The sequence below is a fragment of the Alexandromys fortis genome, unplaced genomic scaffold (assembly GCF_014885135.2).
Source record: "Alexandromys fortis isolate MF-2015 unplaced genomic scaffold, M_Fortis_MF-2015_v1.1 scaffold_4, whole genome shotgun sequence".
In the NCBI taxonomy this organism is placed as follows: Eukaryota; Metazoa; Chordata; class Mammalia; order Rodentia; family Cricetidae; genus Alexandromys; species Alexandromys fortis.
The window spans coordinates 9459387-9483615 of record NW_026067944.1 but is presented as its reverse complement, the minus strand read 5'-3'; the positions used below and the strand labels follow the sequence as shown (position 1 = coordinate 9483615).

At 38.3% G+C, this 24229-nt stretch overlaps 1 protein-coding gene across 4 annotated transcripts in view; it reads left to right on the top strand.

The window, feature by feature from the left end:
- Positions 1 to 24229, top strand: part of Robo1 (roundabout guidance receptor 1) — a 376555-nt gene that overhangs the window by 132185 nt on the left and 220141 nt on the right. The gene's annotated exons all lie outside the window — the stretch shown is intronic.

Sequence of the window (24229 nt, the reverse complement as noted above, 5' to 3'; positions counted from 1 at the left end):
CAGTTCATGGGCTGAAATCTGTGGAGAGTCCAGAAGTAAGATCTAGCAGTTTAGCCGGCTCATCTATTTTCTTTTCGAAGTAAAAGATAGGATAAAATGGGATATCTCCAGAGGGAGGTCTAAGTGCAGTGGCACAATAAATCCCTCTCTTTCACAAAGCTACCTGAGTTCCCTTGGAGAGTTGGGGGTGGGGCCTGGGAGGAAGACAAGACAGACTGACTGATCTGGGGCCTTAAATTTAGCAGTTTAATATATAGAGGCGAGATAAGTTTTCAGTATTTCCTTTCAGACTATTTCGGGCAGGGGAAATGAATTCACGTAAATATAACAGGATGTTAGTGTTTTTAATATTTACCTCATAAAGGAAGACAGAGGAAATCACAGAGTCAGTTACCTGCTTGGTATAGGCCTTTCCCTGATTTTCAGTCACTCATTTTCTGACGTAAAAATGGAAGCAGAATTTCAGTGCTTTTATTTTACAATTTTGAGTCAAATCTTCAATTAGAAGAGGTAAATCCTGCAAAGACGTGTTTGTTTCAAGCCTTCTTCACCACAGATTTTAAATATTTGTCAACTTTAGATTAGGAAGTGAAAAGCAGTGTTTTGGAATTCCCAGTGTCATGGAAATTTCTGAGCCTCTTACACTCCAGCTTTTGAATTAATTAAGACTTTGGAAGGACAAATGCCTTGATTTGTCCATGGAGTTTACTGATAATGTCAGTGTTACAACATGGAAACTCGCCTGTGTTTGAACAGCCAGTCCTCCCCCGTGTCCACCCCTGAAGGCTTCATTTGAAGCCAAGTAGGTTTTGTCCCTCATTCTGCTTTCTTAATATAACCTCTGGGTCATGAAGGCAGGTCCTTGTTACAAAATGAAACTTAACCTTCCCAAATATCAAACATCAGAGGGAAGGTCATAAACCTTATAATAATAAAAGATAGTTCTTTTGTCCCTTCGCAGCCTTCTAGGATTCCAGGATAGACTTGGATTGCAACAGAGGAAGTTGAAAGGGGAGCCGGGTTGGAAAGACCAGACGAGATTCGTCAAATTAGACATCATGCCGTCCCCAAACTCAACTTCCTTGGGAATCACTTCCTTATCTAAGCACACAGCTGGTTCAGGGAAGGTTGTCTCTGTTCCCCCAGGACTGGGTCTTCTTACTAGAATGTCAGGTGGGGGATGGGCTGAGAAGAAGCAGAGGGTGTGCACAGAAGAAGGAGTCATGGAAACGTGGATGTATTAAAAGTCAGAAAACTTCCCAGGCTGGGGCACGTGTAATCACAAATCTCAGAAATCAGGGAGATTGTAGGGAATGTGGCTCAGAGCATAAAAGAAAGGATTGCAATAAAGTGTGGTCCAGAGAGACGTAAACTCTCCTTGACTCTCTTATTGTCCATAGCCTAGCAAGTGACACAGAAAACCTCTCCTGTCCAAAATTGATGGTCATGAATTTAAACCAAATGGAGATGGCTTTCTTTCTTTCTTGCTCTGATTTTTAATATACCCGAGCTTCAGGAACACGATGTTTCAGTGGCAGATGGGTTTATCTTACTTTAGGTGGCTGGATGCAGAAATTCTTAAGGCCCATATCCCAGTTGGCTATTTAAGTAGTCAGTTGTGAAAACATGAAAATGGCTGTCAATTCTTCCTTGCCATGAAAGTCATCACACACAGAATTTCTTCCGTGGTACTCAACTCTATGAAAGAACAGTACATCCCCAGATTTCGCTTTCTCTGTTACACATGTAAAAACAATGTGAAAATATAGAACTCACTGATAAGTGCCAATGTAGGAATTTATTTCTTGAAATTGAGGTTAGAAAAAGTCTCTCCCTCTCACACACTTCACACACACGCACACACACACACACACACACACACACACACACACGGTAAATTAAGTAACCTTGCAAATGCAAAGAAAAATCAAACGTTAGTGAAATCACACGATGCTCATATACAGGTGTGTTTTGGGCTGACCACATAGGATAACCTATCAGAGTGTGTGCACCTCTGGCAAGACTGATTAATTCTCTATCCCCCCCCCCATCTCTCCTCCCTCTCTTTCTCTTTCTCCCTCCCTCCCCTCTCTTTTCTCTCAGCCTCTCTCTTTTAGTTCTCTCCACGATCCGCCCACATGCAGCAACTATGAATTGCCCTAGCTCTTCATCTAGGGGTTGGGCCTTGTGAGATTTCCCCATCCATGTCAGCTAGTGTTGTCAAATGCTGGCCTTCTTTAGGCAGCCGCACTGTTACCAAATCCTGGGTGCAGCTGTCCTCTCATGTATAGAAGACACTATCTTGAAACCAACTCTTGGTCTTCTGGCTCCTATACTCTCCCTCGCTCCCCTTCTATGGTGTTTCCTAAGCTTAGCTGTAGAGTTAGTGTTGCAGAGAAACCAGTTAGGATTGGACACCCCTCTGGCCAATTAGTCCCTGCATTTTGACGTGTTGTGGCTTTCTGGCACAGTATCCGTCTGCTGCAAAAAAAAGTTTCTTTGATGAGGCATGAGAAAGAAGTGGGTATCAGCAGAAGTATTTAGAATACAGCTGGAAATTCTACTGGTGTAGGAAAGTGACTGTAGTAGATTCTCTTCTGTACCCCATGAAGTACATCTTTTTAAAAGAAAATTTTATTTATTTAAATTATGTGTATTATTTCCTGTGTGTCTTTAAGTGAGTATGCACTTCTGAACATAGGTACTCCAGGAAACCAAAGGCCCCACAAGTCCAGGCAGGGATCAAACGGCTTGAAGCTGAAGTCAAAGGCAGTTGCGAGCTTTCAGATGTGGGTGTTGGGTACTGAGCTTGGTACTCCCTTAATTGGTAAACTGTCTCTTGAGTCTTTAGTAGACATGAACAACAGTTTTGTTGTTTAATCATTGTTATTGTGCCCATAATGCAAATATAAACATTTGAGACCTTTATTATAATAAAAAAACTTTTGTTTATAGGGAGATTCAAGCAATTTAAATTAAATACTAGGTTAGGCTGAGCAATTAGCAAAGCAGATGAATTTGATTTTTAACTATAAATATTGAGATTGTAACGTTGAGGAGGCTTTATCACTTAGTGAAATCAGTAGTTAAACTTTAATTTCATTGAGTCGTGTGTTGCCTCAGAACGTTTCTTAGAAGGAAACTCAAGACTACGATGTGTATTTGGTGTTGATTATCCCTGGAATCTGCTTTGGAGTTTTCATTATTTCTTCTGCTTTAAGAGAGAAAGGCCTCATACTGCGCTACTGGAGAGAAAAAGGCATCCTTGATTAATATATTTCACACCACTTTTGCAAGCTTGCAAAATATCAGGGGGTTCTCAAGACAGACACAGGTTGTTCCAATTCTACCTCCACTTTTTAGAAAATAAGAGACTGAAGAGTTGGAGGAAGTACCCATTGTTCTTCGTGAGCTTTGTTCCATGGCTCAGACTGAGCATGGGTAATTATATGTAATGGAAGACAGCTGCGATGCGCCGAGTGCATTTCCCTCGTTTCATCTTGTGCTTGAGTGCATAATTCCGTTCCTGCTTCAGTGTTACATACGGCTCAATTTTCCTATACCTATCCTATCTTGAAATTTTACTGTGAGGATCTTACCACGGCATAGCTGTTAGTTTTGTTGTTACCTTTGAATGAGTGTCTTAAATTGTAGATTAAAGTTATAAGGTTTTTTTTTTTTTTGAAATGCTAGAGCGTTTTGTTAAAAGGATTGTAATGGTGCTGTGTAGGTAGGAAATGATTCTGTTAATGAAAGAAAAGACATTGTGATTTTAAAGAGCACAGTGGAGTGACTCCTCCATATATCTAGTTATTACAGTGGATTATACCGCCAACTGTTTGGAGTTATTTATATATTTGTGTTCTTTAGTTTCATCTAAGACCTTGTTTTGCTTTGATTTTTGTCATCGAGTCTCCATATTTATGTTCACAATAGCTATGCAAAACCTTGGAATTGATAACCAGACATGTTGTAATATTTACTGCCTTTTCTTTCTGCTGTGTTCCGCTACTTCTTACAGATATAGGGACATATAGTTACCAAGTCATGATAGCTCCTTGAATCCCCGTCGTCATGGCCTTGGTTGTCTCCACATACTTTATATCGGTGGTAATTGGGTAATTAGCTGCCACTGCTGTCGCCTGAGTAAAGGACTAAGAAATGTCTCATTGGACAAAATAATCTTTCTTTGTACTCATGATCCATCTTTGATACACTACAACTCTATCAGCAGGGGAACTTCCTTCCCCATGGAGACTCTAACAAGCCTTCAAGAGAAGAATAGACTGGGGTTCTGCTATTAGTCTCATTTCGGAGGCAAATTGGGTTGTTCTGTGGTAGTAGCATTTTCTGCCTGCACAGCATGAGATCGTAGGATATGGCAGAAAACTCTTCTGTTTGAGGTTGTGATGAATAACATGATAAGGGTTCTATTGTGGGTATTTGAAAAAAATGTGTAGCTGATTTTGGCTTTAAAAGCCAAGCTTGGAGGCATTTCTAGGAGTCTGCAGAGCACACTAGCTATTTGGCTTCAACTCCGTTTTGATGCGGTGTGTTACTATCTGGGGCCAGTGCCCTTCCGTGAAGAGAATTTGTGTTTCTGACTATCACTTGCATCCCAACTCCTCAGAAATAGCTGAGTGAAAGAAAACATCCTTTAGAGGCTGAGCTGCATTCTTGCAATAAATCACAAAACATTGGTATCAGCTTTCTCAGTCATTCTGCTAGACTATGCTTAAGAATATTTCCAGATGTGTCTTCCTGAAGGGAAGGTAATTTTCTTTCAGACACAAGAGATCTTTTCTTAACATGGGAGGAAAAAAATTCAAATACTTCTTTTTAGCCCTCTGCAGGTGACAAAACTTCAATTTCCTGTATCCTTAGACTGCTGGCGTTTTGCTGCGATCCCATGGGAGCGAAGAGAGGTCTAATCACTGGGCTCCAAATCCTTGTAAGGTGATATAAATGAAGAAGGCAATTTTCCAGCTCCTCTCTAGGTAGCTTCATGGAGGAACAATAAGCTGAAGCAAGCAGTGCACAGGCATGGGACTGCATGCTTGGGTTTGTGGTAAAGGACTCATCCCTTCACATAGTCCAGTAAGAGCAAAGGGATTTCCTTAACGAGGTACTGACTTTTTCTATGGGATAAACAGAAACTTCAATGGGAATTATGCACCTGATTGGTTAAAATTAATGGCAGACCTAATCTTCCAATAAGAATGGCAAAGCTTGTGGATATTCTCGGCTTTGTATTCTCCTCACATTCTTGCTTGGTGGCAACAGCAGAGAAAAGGGTCTACTTCCGTTCCCATCTCTCACTTCAATTGCGACTACCTGAGGTGTCCCAGTGTGACACCAGCAGAGATCGTCTGGGCTCTCAGGTTATAAATTGCATGCATTTCTTTTTCTTCCCCATTACCCCACTCCTGGCACTGTTTTCCCTAGAGGTAAACCATCACTATACATCTTCATTTTAAAGCCATGCAACACGCATGAGTGCTTACCAAATCTTACCTAGGTCTCAGCTTTTAACCACACTTTATTTTAATCACTTGGGTTGTTGAATGAATTCATGCCACAATAAAGCATTTTTGTAAAAAAAACCATTTTGGGTACTAATTATCTGTTTCTTTAAGACACATCTGTATTTTCATAAAATGGTGAGTTATGGGGGGGGGGTGAAAGGAGGGTTCTATAGTCCCTAAATTTAGTAAGCAGGAACATGGTTTATTTCATTATTGTAGCACGTGACAAGTTCACTTTCCCAGCTTTTTGCTAAACAATACGTATCTTCCTGGACACTTATGGTCCATGGAATTGTGCCTTCCATATTTTTTTTTATTTTTGCCATATATGCAAATTTATCATTAATGATCATAGAATCATTATTTTATGTTAGTTATTGCTTTCAGGTAAGGTATTCTTTAACTTAACTTTAACTTTAACAATCTTATAAGACTTTTTTTTTCCTACTCCCTTGTTTGTTTCCAAAGTTAATATAAATAGAAATGATAAGTGGATATAAAGTAATATTTCTATAAATGAATACAAGGAAAATAAATATGATTGCTTTTAAAAATGCAATGTTGAGGGTTTAGTTGAATATAAGGCAGACTTTTCCAAGATGTTAATTCTTGCTTCAGTTGAATTTGACTGAAGCCCTCTGTGGACATACGTACATATTTATATGTACATATTATTATGGATATTAGGAGGTTTTATATATAGCCTGTGTTTGAGAACTGTGGCCAACATTTTCATGTAAATCTAAATGTATTTTAATTTGACATTGTTGACTTGCCAGTCAATAAGTCTCGTCCTCTTGAGGCAGCCGAGTGTAACTACACTGACTTTGCAATATGAGAGTATAATTCAGAAGAGCATGTATATGTGAAGGAAATAGATGCTTCATTTAAGAACTTGGCTATCTATGTTGTGTTCTCGGGCTAAAAATAGAGCTATAGGTATTCTTTCCCAGTGTGATATGCTTAAAAATCAAAAGGGTGCGCTGTTTTCCCCGGTCTAGTGGTGCTATGACTATTAAAGCCGCCATTTATTCAGTGTTATTCAATGGACATTGTTTGCATAATGTCTTTCCTTTATTTTTTTGCTGTTTTACTACACCCCAAAGGGAATAATTCTTCATTCAACCAGTTCTAATTAATAAGAGAAGTGTGCTGATGATATACAGCCTGATATGAGCAGTTTCTCACAAGGCAAAGCTGCAGCAATTGAGCATGGCCAGTGCTGCTCAGACAATATTCTTCCATGAAAAGGAAATTTACAGTATTCTTCCGTGGAAAGGAAATTTTGCAGAGTGAGAAGTTGAAGCGTCTTTGCGTTAATGTGAACAAATAGTCATGTGTCTCCCTTCACTCGTAGCAGTTTGCCTGAAGAAGCCGAAACTAGCCACCCTTTCGCATCTTTTCATAGGCACAAAGATCATAAAATTAAAGACCACTGTGTAGTAGTTGCCTGTTTGTTTCTTCATGTCTTTTCCTTTTGTCCCTTCCATGCAGGTAAAATGCCTTTGTTGTAGTTTTTGGAAAATATCTTCTCTGTAGTTGTTGGGTGTTTTGTTGTTGTTATTCACTCAAGGTTAAACTCGAAAACATCATTAAAGCCCCATTTTCCTCTCTATAAATGTATTTTTAATGTTAAAAATCATAAAACCCTTCAGTAATGTTTTCAAATATTAGAATTGTTACATTTAATTCCAAATACATCTTTTTACTTGACCTAATTTTGAGAATAAACTTAAGGGTCAATTTTTCCTAAGTTCGATAATTAAGAAATGAATCAGTCTTTTCTTGATCTTTATTTTCAAGACACAGCGGCTCCCTATGTAGCCCAGTCTACTCTCCAAACTCCCTTGTGATCCTCTTGCTTCACATTCCCAGTTACTGAGATTCCTCGCATTATCACTATGCCCAGCTCAATTTTTAAACATTATGTGCTATTTTGTGAAAAAATTATACGTTTCCTCAGTTTCTTGTACTAGAAACTGTGATCTGCATCTATTCCATAAAAGAAACTAATTAATAAGATAATTTATATATCTTTCCTGATAAGAAGGAAATAAAGCTGATTGAATTTCTAGCCCGATTAAAAAGAGGTAGCCAGTGGGCTTGTGAACTTCAAGGTAGTGCAGACTGCCACAGGCAGCCTGTGTGAAGGGCCTCGTGCAGTTATCACTACAGGAAACGGGTTGCAGAACAATAAATTTTAACTGAAAAACATAAAAAGTTATGCTATCCTCAGCTAAACTGGTATGCCATGAATTCTTCCCACTCTCCCAGATGAGACATTTGTCTACCTAGCCTGTGCCCAAAGTGATCTTGACAGTGGGGAGGCCCTTCCATCTCTCACTCTTGAAACTCCTGGTAGTTGGAGTAGAAACTGCCTTCAGTGCACCAGTGAGTGCATTTGGTGGGGATCGTTTTGGCATATTTCCCCTAACTGGTAACAGAAAACAGCTGAAATTTAACTCAAGAAATACTGAGGAATGAAACCACGCATATGAAATTTCAGATTCAAAGAATCCCCTGAAATGGAGAAGCTATAAAACAAGTCTAATTCTTAGCTTCTATCCTGCAGTTACTGGGAGGAACTGTTGGCCCAGTGGTGGGAAGATCATCTCCCCCAGCTCCATGTCTGTTCCCTGCCATCAAAATGATCTAACATTGAATGATGCTTTGCTGTCCCTGAGAGTCACTCTCAAAGGTCCTCCCTGGCTGCCTCACCAAAGCTTTGATGTCTGTATCCGCATTGTTTGCTCATACGCAATTGTCCTAATTCCTGATTGACTGTTGTTTTTTGTATTTAGTCCTAAAAGTCCAAAGGTGGCAGGGTAAGTCCATGTCAAATACGCTCATGTTGCAGAGGATGCTACATGCTCAATCAATTTTAGAAAGAACAGATGTTGCTAATAACTGAGCAATAGATTGCTGGTGGTCTTGCCTCGGTTACTTAGAAAATGTTTAATACCAGATAAATTAATTAACATGTTTTCACCCAGTTTCTTCATTTGACTAGTAGGGAACTATAAACAATTTCCAAGGCTGCTTGAAAGAATTGAGGTAGTCTATGTGGCACATTGCCTAACTGAGAGAAAGAACTGAGTAAAGTACATTTTTCCATCACTGTGGTTGTTTGTATTTATAGCAGCCTTGCCTAGGCCTGGCAGCCATTCATTTTAAAACCAACCTTCTAGGGCAATATTAGATTTAGTTTCACTAGATATTGTCTAGAGTGCAGAGTCAGTCCTTGGTATTTCTAAGCCAGTGTTCCTGAGCTGGCTGAAATAGAGGGAATGGGAATGGGCATGGGGTATTGGAGTTGTGGCAAGTATATGAGACACTGCAAATTCTGAAGAGACATAGCCTCTAAACAAGAAGGCCCCCTTGATACTTGCTGAGAGGTTTGTATCAAGTCACGCGGCTCAAGAATGTTTTGACCAAGAAGGAAATTGACGACAATATTTATGAACCACTTTTGTTTTCTTATTATGTAATGTTAGTTCGGTTAAAGATGTGTATGTCTTCTGTGACTAGATAGGGCCCACGTGGATAATCTGGGGTCGTCCCCTTATGTTTAACTTGGTAACATGCCCAGGTTTCTTTTGTTCTATTCTACAGGCTTTGTAAAGTATAGATGGATATAGTTGAGGACTAGTCTATCTGCTGTACTCGTGTTGTTGAGTTCTAAATATTTGAAGAATAAGCTATGTATGTTCCTACAATATAGGCAGCCTTTCTATGATGTACCCTAGCTTATGATGTCTAGAAGACTTACTGAACTTGATAAATATATTAATATCTTTGCTAGGTATAAGGGGCTCAAGACATGCAACACAAGGTATCTGGGCCACAAAGGAGAGTGGAGACATTTCTAATGCACAGGGAAAAAAGATCAAAGAAAAATCCCTTGGAAAGACAGCTTTTGAAAGAGCCATTCTGAAGAATGAGTAATGGAAAGATAGTCTTTGGCCTGACATGGCAGGAGAGTGAAGAGCTCCGCTGGTCTCAAGATGTAGTATTGGCCCCAGGTTCATGGCAGTGGGTAACAACACCAGGATTTTGCACATTCAAAGTGAGAACTTTTTAATAGGACTCCCAGATGCTTTTCGAGTTCAGGAAGTAAAGCGTTAAAATTGCGTTTAGAAACATTAAGCCTGGAGACAATGTGGAGTGGGTATGAAAGTCAGGATGGGCTGAAAGGCTGTTGTACAGAGAAGTGAGGCAATCAGAGGCTGGGAATCGGGTGGTGGAAATGGAGGGCCGCGATGATGTTATGGAATGCTTCCAGCATGATTCTTGAAAGAGGAGTTGGAGGAATATGGCATCCAGATTCAAAACTTTCTACCCAGGAAACGAAGGGCTGTGATGCCAGTTTTCAGGAAAAGTGAATTATGAAGAAGAATAGAGATTCAGGGTGTGAAGATAAAGTGCTTGAAGTTTGGAAGCATGTCTCTAGTACATAGGCTCATGGACTATCCAAAAGCAAGACGGAAGGAGGAAGTTAATGGTCTGGAGGTCAGAGGTCTCTGCGAGAATGTCATCAACATGCATATGAGACTCAGACAGATTAAAGGTTCAAGTCATTTCATGAAAAATAATGAAGAGGAAGCCCGCAATCCCCCACTCCTCTTAAAAACTCAGAGTACATTTCATATTAAGTTGAGGTTACATTGAAATTGTAAAATACTAATAGTATATCTCAAGTTGAGCTGAGACTGATCTTGGCATGCAAGCCATATAAGCTGTAGGGAGAGCAAATCAGCTGGACTGACTGCTCAGTGCTGGGTCCAGTCATGTTGGTCTGTGCCTAGAGAAATGATGTACATGGAACTCTTTCCTCTTTATACTCATTTATACATATATTCCTATTCTGAGTGTTATTTGGATTCCTCTCTCTCACTTTCCTGGGATGGGGTGGATCTGTCCCTCTTCTGAGCCAAGAACAAGTTTTCTTTTTTTTAATTATTTATTTATTAAAGATTTCTGTCTCTTCCCCACCACCGCCTCCCAGTTCCCCCCCCCCCCCCCAATCAACTCCCCCTCTCTCATCAGTCCGAAGAGCAGTCAGGGTTCCCTGCCCTGTGGGGAGTCCAAGGACCTCCCACCTCCTTCCAGGTCTAGTAAAGTGAACAAGTTTTCAACCACAATAATTATATAGTAGCTAAGAACATAGGTAGGCACTTCATGTAGTAATCCTCTGTACTTTAACTCATGGAATATCAAAAATGTAAGCAGAGAATGTCTTAGTTCCCTTCGTTTCAAAGCTCATTAACCTTCAAGTTGATCATTGTCATGGTCAGTTGCCCCTCGCTTATTTCCCTGATGCAGTGGCAATATTAGCACCCGTGCTATTGCTTTCTTTTCTAATCCACAATCTGCCACATTCTTGAAGATTTCTTTGAATGGACCAATTGGGTGGGCAGGATGGTTCATGGGGTAAAAGTATTTGCTGCCAAACCTGGTGATTTGAGTTTGATTTTTGGAAAGCAGATGATGGGGGGAGAAAACTGACCCTCGCATGTTTCTGCTCACTCTCTTTCATACTTATACTCACAATATGGCAAGTCATTCCAACACCCAGACCAATAAATTAAAATAAGACAAAGTAAACATGTCAATTCATTTTCTGTAATAGTTATTCATTCTTATATGGTATGGTGGCACTCAAGAAGCTGAGGCAGGAGGACTGCCTTGAGTTTGAGTCCACCCTGGACCATACATTGTGTTCAAGGACAGTCTGCTACATAAATAGACACTTTCTCCAACAATGAATATGCACCCGTATTATTAGACTTAAAACTAAAACTGAAACTTGCCTATGAGTCTCTAAACTTCACATGGACACAATCTTAGCATTATCGGAAAGTGTTTGTTTTCACAAATGTGTTGTCTAATGATTTTACTGCCTCTTTGAGACTTTGAGAAACAGCTTTTTTTTTTTTTTCAAGACAAGTTTCTCTTTAATTTTGGAGCCTGTTCTGGAACTAGCTCTTGTAGACCAGACCAGCCTTGAGCTCAGAGAGATCTGCCTGCCTCTGCCTCCTGAGTGCTGGGATTAAAGGCATGTGCCACCACTGCCTGGCTGAGAACTAGCTTTCAAGAGGATAAATAAGCTAAAAAGTGTGGCTATTTCCTGTTATTAGAAGATGCTGAAGAAGAAGCCTTGCCCTGATTTCAAGGCATTTTGTATTACAAGATAAGTTTTAGAACAAGCTTTATCTCAAACAAACAAACAACCAAAGAACAACAACAAAATCTCAACAATCAATCACACATAACATCATTCAACCATAAAATAACAGAATAAACAATGCATGTCATTAATTAACTTATAAAACCTTATGATTCAAGTTTAATTGATTCAAGAAATCGAATGTTATAAAGAATCCTATTGTTTAAAAACCCACTTGTTTGGGTGGTGGTGGCACATGCCTTCAATCCCAACAGTCAAGGGAGTCAGAGGCAGGCGGATCAATCACTGTGGGTTCAAGGCCAGTCTGGTCTGCAGAACTCCTTCCAGGACAGTCAAGACTACACAGAAAAGCCCTATCTCGAAAAAACAAAACAAAACAAAAGAACCTTACTTGTTAAATGCAATTACCCTTTGTTTAATGATGTAGGTATTAGTTTTAAAAACAAAAACAAGAAGCATAATTTGGAGAAGGGATTTTAAAAGATAAATTATGGGCTCACATTGGCTATATCACATGAGAACAGCAAAGATGATAATTTTCAAATTCCTGATATTTATAAATTACATTTAGTATTCAACATGAAAGCATTATTTTGATAAAATGAAGAGTTTCATGTTTGTTATGCAATATAATAATTACGGTGTTCACTCAACTTAGAATAGATTAGAGAGGAGCTTGGGTAATTTGACTAAGTTGCATTGTACCCAAAGATCAGGGCACATGAAGGAGATAGAGTCCCTGGCATAGCCAGGACTCTTGCAATTATTGACTGAGCACTATCCATTGGGAGAATTAATTGCATCTTTACAATGTTTGTGTTACTTTGAAAAATTCAGTGACCTTTAAATTTATGGTGCTGTATTTTATCTCATAAGATGGCATCCTAGTAATAGGCAAGGAAAGTTATTTAGCTTTTGATAGCATCAATATTATCCTGCTGACATGTTTATTCCCTTTGTTTATGTGCTTGTTTTAGGTCTTTTCTCCCGTGCTTATAGAATATATATATATACATATATATATCGCAAGTGTTTTGTATTTACTGTAGGTTGAATGTTCTTCTTGGGTTTGGTTCATATTTTTCATTTCATTTGAGCAATTTATAATGAGCCCTAGACATAGCAACCCAGATTTCCTGTTCAAAACCATTTTCTTATGTTTGAAATTGTAGATGAATTGCAACCATTATGTAGATTACTTAGGAAATTGATCTTACTTTTCTGAATGTAATTTGTTACCCTTGAAGCTTTCCAAGAAGAAAAGTCCTGGTAGTGTCGCATTTCTGAAATTTCCCGTGGAATTAGCTGTACTTTAACTTTGAAACGTGCATCTTTTAGTATAACAACAACAACATGTGAAAGTCATTTCGGATCCGGGTGATATTTCCTCCTTTTGTTTCCTGTAGTATTTCAAAAGGAAGAGGAAAAACCTCTTTTGTGTTTCATCATTTCATGTTTGAGTGAGTGAACTGATTACACTCTCAGGTTTGTGTGTGTGTGTGTGCCCGCATGCACATAGGTTGTGTGTGTGGTTGTGTGTGTGTAGTCAGTGTTTGGAAGTTAATACAAAAACATTTTGGTAGTTAGTATTTTTCAAAATTGCCTATTCTACCCAATATGTTCTTAAATTAATTTTTCAGAATTAATATCTGTGAGTTAATTTCTAAAGGTAAAGGTATAAACCCAATAATTACAATGTATCTGAGCAAAGATGTTCAAGATGAAGAATGGTTAGTGACACATTTGTATTGGGACGCCTGACCCAGTGTGAGAGAACAATCTGATTTAAGTATGATAAAAACTATCAATAAAAAAAAAAACCTCCCCTGGCCTGTCAATCCAGAGGCATTCCTCCCTCTTTGTTCACATCAAACATTTACCCCTGGATAGCTCTGCACATTTCATTTGCTGGATTTTTCACTTTTGAGGTCTTGCCTGGTTTTCCTGGCTTCCAAACAGAATAGGGAGCCCTCCGAGAAGTTTCTCAGTGTTGAACCACATCAGTTAAGCTCAAATCAACTTATTAATGTTCATGCTAGAATGTTCACTCAGACACTTAATATTCTTCAGGCACAAAATCTTACTTCATTCTCTGGTGGTTTTACCATGGTGTGTTTCTTTTGGTATGGTACTGGTTGAGTGTGAAATGAGAGTATGTGATCGAAGTGTGATTCAGTAGCTACCCAGTATCCTGTGTATTAAACCCAGTATTAACATTTTCAAAACAGACAGTTCCTGTACCTCTAAGACCACGTATGTCACAGTTTTGTACTTTGGTATCTTCTTCAATGTCAGTGTTGGTTGGTTATGGCCAATCAAACGAGGGTTTTGTGTCCATTTATTTTGCTGCTTTCTTTTCTGAACAGCTCATATCCTTTCTGGTTAAACTATTCCGTTTATATAGTTATACTCTTTCCGATTAAAAGCTGATTTCTCTTCCTTAGGAAATAGCCTGTTCCCTTGTTTTGTTTTCTTAAGTTTATTATTATTTTTACAAAAAGCATAAAAGTAAGTTGAAATATATGAATATATAACATTATTGCATTTGTTATCAGACAAACTTGTGTTAAAATTGTATACAATTTTTAACATGTATACTACCATTATGAAAGGAAAAATTCACAGATTTGAGAGTTGGAATGTAAAATTTCCAATTCTTGTTTTTAGTTTAAGACAATTTCTTGCTTATTTCTGTTACAAAAATAAAACTAATAATTATCTTCAAAACTCATAGAATAGGAAGAACAGGAGAGATGGTTCCATAGTTAAAACTGCTTGATGATTTTGCAGAGGATCTGAGTTATTTCCCAGCACCCATTTCACGGTATAACTCCAGCTTGAGGAAGCCTAATGCCCTCATTCAACTGCACTCATACAATGAGGTCTCCATGGACACATACGGAGACATCATTAGTGTAAATCTTTTACCAAATAATAGAATATAGACATGAATGAATGCAAAGTGACACCCATCCATAATGACACTATGCTGAGTGAACCACCTTACTTTGCAGAAACACACAGACACACACACACACACACACACACACACACACACAAAACATGTTTATCAGCTATTGAAACACAGGGAATAAGAAATCTGTCTCCATTTCTTTATTGCTCCATGTTTCTCTCTTTGTATGCACATTGTATAGAGAGGAAGCATGAGATTTATGTTCTGATATTAGCCAATAAAATTATGTAATTGTGGCAATAAGCAAGTTCAGGATCTGAAGGACTCACTCATAGTTGGGAGACTCTGTGATGAGATGATGTAGTCTTGAGTCTGAGTCACATCATTGAGGGTAATTTTTGCCAATCAGCCTACTGACTTAAATTTTAATGACACTTAAAAGATGCCTTGACAGCAACCTCCCTACCCTATTATCCATCCCATTCCCATTTACTGGCCAGAAGGAAGAGGATATATTCATAGAACTGTTGATCTGTTAATACTCTGCAACTATACTTTGTCATTTCCTAAGTATTATTCATCTGTTTGAAAATGTTTGCCACACTACCCTTAAAGAAAAAATACACTTGATATGTAGATGCACTTTTCATCATTCACTTCCTCAAAATCTCTCCAAGGTTCCAGATTTTCGTCATATTAAAAACCCAGATTTTTCGCACATTCCCCAGAGTCTGTTATGATTTGATCCCTGCTTACCTCCTTTGTATCATTGTGAGAACCTTTCTTCTTTCTCAAAAAGTAGAGCATAAAAATAAGGACAAAGAACCACATATGTGCCAGTAATATTTCTAATGCAAAAAGTAATTAGATTTTAATGCCATTCTTTTTATAGTTTTCATGCTAGACTTTTTACTCTTATCTGAATTACTAGTTTTTATTTGAAGAAATTTAATAAAAGCTGTTACACTACAGGAAGTAGAATTTACAACACCATGTAGAAGTGAAAAATTTGTTGTAATGATAAAGATTCTCACTTAATTGGACTGAAATATATTTCAGAGTACTATTTCCCAGAAATCAGCTTTGTACATCTCCTTAGCATGTGTTAAATTTCTTGGCTCAATTATGAATACCCCATAATCCTAAATGAGATCCTTAAATAGTTTTAGAGATTGTTAGAAACCATTAAAAATGAACACATGCTAAATGTTATGTTATGTTTCATTTCTAAGGAACTGATTCTAAATTAAAGCATGATTGAAATTTCTGGAAATAGCTAGCCCATTATTTCATGTAATAGTTTGAATGTAATTGGTCCCAATAGGCTCATAGGGAATGGCACTATTAGGAGGTGTGGCCTTGTTGGAGTAGGTGTGGCATTTTGGGAAGAAATGTCTCTCAGTTCATTTCTGCTGCTTGAGGATCAAGATGTAGAATTCTCAGCTTCTTCTCTAGTACCATGTTTGCTTGTATGCCACCCACCATGATGATAAGGGATGAAACTTCTGAAGTATAAGCTAGCTCTAATTAAATGGTTTTCTTTGTAAGGGTTGCTGTGGTCATGGTGTCTGTACATAGCAATAGAAACACTAAATAAGACATTTCATAAGTTGTTTAAATTTATAGTATGCACAGGGATGATTATTCAAACCATTTTTCAAAATCATACCATGAATTTTTTGTTAACATTTGCGAAATGTCATGCTCAGAAAAATAACCAACAGTTTTGTATTTCTTGAAGCAAAACAGTGTGTTGGCTTATGGTAAATAAATACTTTTGAATAAATTAAGAAACTTAACTAAAATCTTGACATCAAAGGCCACAGTACCTTGACAGCATTTATCTTTTGTTATTGTTTTCTTTTTACATAATCTTATTATTACTATTCTTATATCTTATATCTTACTATTCACATTTTAACTTTTCTTGTATTATTGAGAATTAATCAAGCATGTGTTGTTGTTTACTTTTTACTCTTTACTCTTTGTTCTTTGGGGGCTCTGCTACCCAGCTCCGAAATAAATCACACATGGAGTCTTGTTCTTTCTTATAAATGTCCGGCTTAGGTTGGCATGTTTCTAGCCAGCTTTTCTTATCTTAAGTTATCCCTTCTAACTTTTGCCTCTGGACTTTTATTTACTTCTTTCTCCATGGCTTGCTGTGTAGCTATGTGGCTAGCCCCTGCCTCTTCTTGTTCTATCTTGCTCCTTTTCCTTAGGTTTCTCCTCCTATTTATTCTCTCTTCCTGCCAGCTCTGCCTATCATTTCTCCTGTCTTGCTATTGGCAGTTCAGCTCTTTATTAGACCAATCATGTGTTTTGGACAGGCAAAATGAAACAGCTTCACAGAGTTAAACAAATGAAGCATAAAAAATGCAAAATATCCTTGCATCATTAAACAAATATTCCACAGCATAAACAAATATATCTTAAAATAATATTTTACATGTAGTATTGATTATAATTCTGATATACAAGTTCTAAAACTGATGTACATATTCTCCTTTCAGTACCTGTTGTTAATGAACTCTGACAATTATCTGTGAGAATTAGTAGCCATACCTTATAAATAGTTATATAGTAAAAGAAAGGGAACAATTTCTAGTGGGGAGGTATGCCAGAAATACTGGTATATCCTCTTTTATGGACTAAAGCAATTCTTCTCCAAGGGTACTCCACGAGGGAGAAAATGAGGATGATCGAAGTCTCAGACATTTCTGAATGCCACAGCAAGAGCCAGCATACTTAGTCTTTTTTTTTTGTAAAGCAGTCAGCAATTACATTTTCCTGATGCTATTCCTACATGTGCTATATGATGTGTATTCCATAAATGAAGCTTTATATGCTTATGATTATTTAATGGAATCCCTCAGTGAGGCATTTCCCAGGCCAGGACCAAATTACTTGAAGGCAAATGTTTTCTCACTTCGATTATCTTCTGGAATCTTTTGTGGTATGTTCTCTTCTAGTAAGAATTTATAGACCGATAGGTCACACAAAATTCAATTCATAAAAATACTTGCAGCGGGAGAGAGACAGATAACATTTTCTGGACATAACACAGCCTTCCTGCTGGAATGCTTTGGGCTGCGTCTTCACCACCTGCGCCTCTCACCTTGTGGTTCTCTCACTTTGGCTTGTTCTCATTTGCAGCAGACTTCTTGTTCAAAGGGAAATCTTGTCCTCTGAAAACTGTGAAGTCTTTGTTTCATTCTGTATTATGGATCTTCCCAATATTTTATGCTTGCTTTCCGTCACTCTGAATCGAAAGGAGATGCCACAGCTGTTATTTTATTAGCTTTCATCATAACTATTGTGAACGTGTCTTCCTCATTTCATTCCTATTTAACTTATCTGACTCTTAATTAATTCTAAAATTTTCTAATAATGTTTAAGAGATTGACGTTGCTTTTTCTAAAAAGGTATCTGATAAATATTAATCCATATTTAAACATGTAGCTTTGTATCCAAAACTGTACCTAAGGGAAATTTAATACAAGCAGTTTTGTATGGGGACATATACTGAGAAATGCATCAAGTAGGTTCAGCCTTGTGTGAACCTCATGGCGTTTGCTTAGACTGCTAAGATGGGGTAGGTCACTCATTGGAGCCGCTGATGCAATCCAGAGACCTGCTAAATTTGAGGCAGAGGAGTTTGGCAGCATCACATGGCACACAGTATAACACTACTCTTTTAGTAAAGACAGACAGCACACTCAGAAGTAACAAAAAGAATAGCAAAGCAAACGATTGCACTGTATTAGAGCCATTCATCTTCATTAGAAGGCACGTTCTCTACAAAATTTGCATGTGTTGTATTTGTACATGCTCGGCAGTGCAGTAGCCTTGTCAGTGGTATCACCATAAATACTGGAGCATACATCTTTGGATACAGTGTGAAAGTGGTGGCTTCAGTAGGCAGTAAGATGTTTCAGCTCTTTTACATGTTCTTGGGAGATTTCTGTACTCTCATACATATGACTCCTCTCTGAGAAAAATTGTATACTTCATAGGAGAGAGCAAGAGTTGGAGATAAGAGTAAGAAGGGCTCTGTCCTATCTTCATCCTTTTGTAAAACAGTGGGACATCACAGTTGACAGTAAGGGTTGATTGCAGAGGAATATGTCCAATCTCCTCTCAAATCCATTTAGTGCCTTCATCTTGAGTATTTGCTTCCTGTTAGAAAAATGGGGATAGAACTAGAAATGGAGATGACATGCTACCTTTACATAACTTACAATTAGGATCGCAGAAAACAGAGCCTAGAGGTATGCATTTCTAACTCTGTATCTGAGATGATGTTGTCATTAGAGTCTAAGCCACCAACAAAAAAGCCATTGTGCTTCATACATTTTCCCCCAGGAGATATGTAAAATTATCACCTTCTACTGGTCAGATGGAGAATGCGAAGCTCTTGAAATAACTTTAGACCATTTCTCCACAGGTAGTTATAGCACGATACAAGGAAACGAGAGATAAACTGGGATTCAAGCAACTGTGGTCCCTGCCAATGCTCTCTGAGGAACATGTGTTTATAGGAGAATTTTCTGTGTGTTACTGCCAATAAGTGAAGTGCTTTTGCTTAGATCCCTTAAACCTCTGTAATTTTAAATCATTCCTCATTGAATTGTATACCCAACATGTCCTCTGGATTATCCAAAAAAACATTTCAATTTCCTTTGTCCAAAGCATCTGTCTAAGGATTGTTGGACTCAAAGTCCCCTCCCACTCATTAAGACAGAAATTCCATCACATAATTGCTGAACTTCAGAGGTATGAATTCGGCCTTGCCTCTCTTTTCTAGTCCATCAGCAAACCCTGCCATCTGAGCTCTCCGTGATGTATCTGCACTCTCAAACTGTTTTCCTACCGTTACCATGGCAGAGAAAGCCACCATCATCTTTCCATATGTAACTTACTGGCATCACCTCCCAAGTCAGTGACTGGCAGATGTCCATTGTTGCTCAGTCTCCACACCACCCTCCAATCAGGTGCCTGGAATGATCTTTCTTAAATGCCAGTCTGGTGCAGTGTGCCTTGATTTCTCTGAGGTTTTTATTCTTGCTTTGTGCTAGAGTCCATGTCTCTACCAGGATTACAAACTTGACATGGTTTCTACCCTTTTCTCTTTAGACCTCCAATCCTCTGTTACTTTATTTATCCACTAAGGACCACATCTCTCCAGCTTTGCCATATCCTGCGTGTTTGGCCATTTTTATCCCCACATGCATACTTCTTCCCTCACTGCCTTTTGGACAATCTGACTGTCTAAAAGCCACCGTGACCAGCATTCTTTGATCTCTTATATAACACAGTAACTCGTGTTCTCTAAGCCTTTGCCTTGATTTATTATGCTTCTGTGTGGCATGAGAAGGGGACTCTGATGTTAGCCACTTTTCCCTCAGGAGCCAAGACACCTTTAGTTAATGAATGCCTGAATGGAAGTATTTTTCATTGAAGTCACATGACACTGTTAAATGTCCTATTGGTATTGAGGGGGGGGGTGAAGATGCAAAATTCAGAAATCTCTTTTCCCGTAAAATAGACAATAGGCCATTCGGAGGAAATACATTTCTTGGGTTGCTGGCTTCATCAATACAGAATAATTTCTTTTTCTCCTATGGCATTACAGGTTTTATTTTTGGGAGGGATGTCAGGTAAAAGTAACTGTGTGTTCTTCACACTCATGTCATATAGGTTGGTCTTATATTTTTTTTGATGATAAAAAAATAAAAAAAAATGTTAGAAGGATGATCCATTACCCAGTAATATTAATAATTTATTGTAGGATTTCACATTTTATAAATGACCACTTGCTATATAAATGAACAAAAAGAATTCTGGATGTATTGTTACCTCATTATGCTAACTTTCCACACATTTGAAAGCAGAATTCATTTAAAATGAGTGCTGTAGAGTTTCCAGTCCATGAGTGGGCTTGGTGCATTTCTTCCTTTAAGCGATGTTAGGTCCTTGAAGAAGTTACGTGTTGTTAGCAAGTCAGGGCTCTGATCTTTAAAATATGTGCAATAATGGTTGTGAATTCTCTTTCCTGTCTGACTTAGTCATTCCAGCCAATAAGATAAGGACATTTTAGAATTTTGAATTCATTAGAAGGAGACATTATCACTATTGAACAATTAATAAAAAACTCAGAGAGAGAAATTGGGGTTCAACCTTAAGGTCAGAAAAGCAAAACAGCCAGCCACTGGCTCTTACCTTGACCTCAGTCTGAAAATGGCAGTCCTGCCTCCAGGAATCTCAGAATGAGACTGTGTCTGAGAACTCTTTCCTACCATCCTATATTCCTCTCTCGTTCTGGGATTAAATATATGCACCACTACCATCTGGTTTCTATGGCAAACTAGTGTGCCTACTGGGATTATAAGTGTGTCATTGCTGCCTGCTCTGTATGGCTGACCATTATGGCTATTTTACTTTTCTGATCCTCAGGCAAGTTTTATTTATTAAAATACAAATGAAAAGCCACTACAATCACTTGAAGACTTTTTTTTTTTTTTTGGTTTTTTGAGACAGGGTTTCTCTGTGGTTTTGGAGTCTGTCCTGGAACTAGCTCTTGTAGACCAGGCTGGTCTCGAACTTTGAAGACATATTTTTCTTAGATTTATAATTACTTTGAAGAAACTTTTTCTATCTACATATTGTGTCTTTGTTTCCCGCAATTTCCTGAAAGCATGCATGTTCTCTCTTCTTGGGCGGCTGTCGGCATGTTGAACTTCAGATACTGCCCATGTTGACACAATTAAGATCAGCCAGTTTTATGCCTGTGCTCTGAATTGTAACTATTAAAAAGAAACAAAACTTATCCGGAGAAATGGCTCGTTGGTTAAGAACACATGCCTCTCTTTCAGAGGCCCACCGCTCAGTTTCCAGCACCTATATCATATGGCTCACAAACACCAATAATTCAGCACCAAGTGAATTCAACGGTTCTGGTCTCCATGAGTATCTCCATGCACATGCGTACAGCCAATGTGCAGTGCACACACACACATGACACACACATGACACATACAAACACATTCTTCAAAATAATATAGATATTTTAAAGGAGAAAGAGAAAGACTCAGCCAGAGAAGCTTCTGGCTCCTATTATATGAAAATATGGCTTTGGCAAATTCCTGTTCTCTATCATAATGTGGAAGTACCCATCCAAGTTAAACTTGGTTTCTTACAGCTAATCTGCATCTTGTGAATGAATTCTTTGAGTCAGATAGTGAATGTCCCAGGAGTGGAATGTCTTTAAGTATCTAAGCGGATTTCCCCTTCCCTTGCTTTTTATTATTGCTGTAGTTTAATGTTTTCATGTTACAGCCCAGGGCCTAGATTTGATTAATTGATTTCCCTGCTCTATTTAAAGATTGTTTTTATTAATGCGCTTTTTCGACCAGACGCGGCATTATCACCTTCTCCATCACTGTACTAAGTGTTGAGATCTGAGCGGGCCAGCTGTGGCAGCTGTGTTTCCCCTTGGATCTCAAAGCTGAAAACTTTCATCTCCTTTGCTGTCTCAGCTGCTGGTCTGAGGCTATGGCCTTCCCATAACTCAAACCAGTTTCAAAGCAACGTAAGTAACCTCTTTGGAATGCTTTTGGAAAACCACAGAAAGGTTCTTTAAAAGTACGCCACTTATATACTTTAAATGAATGTTTCCATTTTAAGGTAATAACAGCATAATGTCGGCAGCCAGCGTATGATATTTAACTACATTATGAACATAGTGGAGGCCTGTGTCTCTAGGCCGATTGAACAAAGGAAAGGAACACTGAAGTTGTGATCCTGAAAATGATCTCATAGTTGTGGAATCCATGAATCGAAGATTACACTTTAAAAAATTCTATTCACAGAGTACTTTTTCTCTAGTTTGATAAATCATTTTCCCATATTTTGAGTCATGTAGAAAGATGTCATCATCAAAGGGATGATACTGTTGTCTTAAGTGGTGATGTCTTAAGAGTGATCACAGGGTGAAGTCTTAGAGTGAACTTGAACTTAGCTATAGTTGCAATGTGGGAAGGCTCAAATTGGCATGCATTTTAATATCACTTGTTTATATCAAATTGTTGGTGAAGTAAAAGGCTCTGGCAGTTTGCAAAAAAATAAAGATCATTTTAGTCAAGTTTGGTTTTTACAGCAACACCCTGCCTGCACAAGGGAAACACTTTAACTTCTTGTGCCTGCCTTGCGTTCTTGAGGAATCGCCCCTGGAAGCTGGCCTGTGGTGACGTAAGGAAAGGGAGACTCCATGGTTCAGTTCTGTGTGTAATTACAAAAGAGATTACAAATTAGATTTTACATTTATATCTCTCTTACCCGCTCCCTAGCTATTTGTGGTTGGAAGAACCCTCATACCCATGCTGGAGCATGGCTAGAGAAAAAGTAAACCTTTGGGATTGGTGACAGTGGCTGTTGACAGTTGGGAAAGTAAGACAAACCCCAGTATTTCAGTCTGCAGGAGGTATCTTCACAGATCAGCAAAGGACGGCTTGCTGCTAAATATGGAAAATGTAATTCACTCGCCTCAAGAATGCCAAACACATTGTTTCTTCATGATTGACTGCATGGATTTCTAAGCTTTTCTTTGTAATCACTTGTATCCCTTATCTGGAAAGGCAGCTTACTGCAGCTACTGCCTGCTCTAGCAGGGGATTAGAACAGGTAGACATGCGATCACTTTCCCCTCTGGGGCTCCCCAGACATTACAAATATCACGTTGAGCTTCTACTGACCGGCTATTCAACCCTTGTCATTCAAAGGTAGTGCTTGTTTGTGTAGTATTTGCAATAGCCTTTTATGTTTTTAATGTGTCTGGAAAGTATTGTGTGTGTGTGTGTGTGTGTGTGTGTGTGTGTGTGTGTGTAAATACCCGTATGCACAAATCACATGAAGAAGAATGAACCTGTGAAAACAGTATGAACATAAAATATAAACGTAGTAGGATGTCATATACTTGAGCTACATGTGCATTTTGTTTTAGAGTAGCTACATTTAGAGTAAAAATGAAAAAACATAAAATCAATTGTAATAATAGGCTATTTAAAATAAGTTAAAAATATATGTGCTTTAAGTCACAGTCAAAACCGAGGTTATTGATAATTAAGATGTGAGTTATTAGTTATCCCGACTTTTCTACTGTCTTCCAAATCTGCGTGAACTATAAATGTTTAGCACACTCCACTTCTAACAGCTACATGTGGTTACTGGCTGCCTTAACAGTAGAAGTGTCCATGTGTTCGAAAAACTTACTTTGAAATCAATCTTTTGTAGCGTATCTGGGATTCCAGCCAAATCCTGATTTCCCTTTTTCCCCCCTCTTTCCTTTAATCTCCGTTTTTTAACCTCCATTTTATCACAGTGGTCTGTTTTCTTGACAAATTAACTTCACTGTAGACAGCTCTTCTCCAATCAGATTGATCCTCTGAACTTAAACACAAGCTTATTTGGTGGTTCACTTAACCCTACACCCTCCATTTTCCAGTGTCTGCTTTGGAGGAATTTCAAGGTGTTACACATACCAAAGTGGAAGCTGAATGCATTAATTATTAAACCGTGAGGCCATCCTAGCTTCCATACTATTCCATG